This window comes from Triticum aestivum, chromosome 6B, assembly GCF_018294505.1.
Source record: "Triticum aestivum cultivar Chinese Spring chromosome 6B, IWGSC CS RefSeq v2.1, whole genome shotgun sequence".
Taxonomy (NCBI): domain Eukaryota; kingdom Viridiplantae; phylum Streptophyta; class Magnoliopsida; order Poales; family Poaceae; genus Triticum; species Triticum aestivum.
Window position 1 is genome coordinate 649,519,073 of NC_057810.1, and position 1,941 is coordinate 649,521,013.

The following is a 1,941-nucleotide window of genomic DNA, read 5'->3' on the forward strand; positions in this document are numbered from 1 at the left end:
GGGTGAATAGGCGATTTTTATGAATTCTTCACTGAGGAATTTCAGGGTGAGGAAATTCCTAAGCGAAGAACTACTTGCAGCGAAATAAGTACTTAGATGAAGACATAACATAACGTAAGCACAATCATCATGAAGAAATGAAAACTAGCACAGAGTATAGAAAGCATAAACACATGATAAGCAGGCTGAAGACAAACTGAGTAAAGAAATTGAACTAAGAAAATTGGGAAAGTCTTCAATCAAAGTCTTCAAACAGTAACAGGAAATGAAAGGGTTGAGGAAATAGAACCAGTTAGCTCGACGAAGACAATGATTTGGTAGACCAGTTCCAACTATTGTGATAGTCGTACGTCTAGTTGGAGTGTCTAGGTATTTAAACCTAAGGACACACAGTCCCGGACACACAGTCCTCACCGTATTCTCCTTGAGCTAAGGTCACATAGACCTCGCCCAATCACTCGTGGTAAGTCTTCAGGTGACTTCCAGACCTTCACAAAATCGGTCACTCGGCGATCCACAATTTCCTCTTGGATGCTCTAGACCATGACGCCTAACCGTGTGGAGGATGCACAATCCTCAAAGGTAACAAGCGTCGGTTCCACACAGGAACAATCTCTTCAGTGATGCTCAATCACTTTGGGTTTGTAGGTGTTTGGTTGGGGGTTTTGGGTTTTTATTCACTTGATGTTTTTCACTCAAAGTCCTCGGAGGATGGGATGCTCTCAATGACAAGTGTCAGTTTCTCGCGGAGCAGCCAACCAGCTAGTGGTTGAAGGGGGAGGCTATTTATAGCCTAGGGAGCAGCCCGACATGATAAGACATAAATGCCCTTCAATGATATGACCGTTAGGTGGATAAGATACTTTGGGACAGCTGGCTCATAGCACAGTAATGGTCGGAAATTTGAGGTTCAAATTCCTCAGGGCTATCATGTTCCTCACTTGTAGGCAATCCGCACTGGCGAATTCCTAACTCCTCAGTCAGAACAAATTCCTCTGATACCAGAAGAACTTCGTCTCTGTCACTAAAGAAATTGACTGAACTGTATGAGATTTCCAATGGCTTCACTCGAAGGGATTGGTAGGTGTAGGATTTTGAGATGAGCATCACTTGGAAACTTTTCCTTAGTTTTGCCTCGACCCCTTTAACAGTACGGTGTTTCCTATGACTCTAGAAAGAGGAAAAAGAAACTACAAAAACAAAAGTTTCACGCTTCATATTCCTCGCATGAATATCAAGTCTTCACGGTCACGCCAATTTCTTCACTTTCAAAGTCTTCAGAAATCCAAAGTCTTCAGATGAAGACATTCATTTTTAGGGGTCGACTTTCTCTGTAAATATCAAACTCCTCATAGACTTATAGACCTGTGTACACTCACAAACACATTAGTCCCTTAACCTATAAGTCTTCAATACACCAAATCACTAAGGGGCACTAGATGCACTTACACTTTCCGTTTATGTGCAGTTTGGACCATTTCAGCAGCCAGAGCAAAATTTTCAACTATCGAGCACCCTCGCAAGAAACCAGATTGCAGCGGGTGCACCAAAGCAGGAACTTGCCTTTGCAGCCTGTTCGTTAGAACCTTAGACACTAGCTTGGGTGCGCTATGAACCAAAGAGATGGGTCAGAAGTCACGCATCTCCAAGGGTGTGTCTTTCTTGGGCAGTAGCATGATGAAAGCTGTGTTGATGCCGTCCAGGGCCATCTTGTTGCCATGAAAGTCTGTGAAGAACTTGAGTAGGTCATCTTTGAGCAGGTGTTTGAAAGCCTTGTAAAATTCATTTGTGAAATCATCGGGGCCAGGGCTTCTGTTGGCTGGATAAGAATCAATAGCCTGGACAACCTCAGCCCATGAAAACCCGTCAACAAGCTCACAGAGATTGGCCGGAATGAACAAGGTGTTGAGCGGGACCGTACGCAAGGAGGGGGCGGGATGG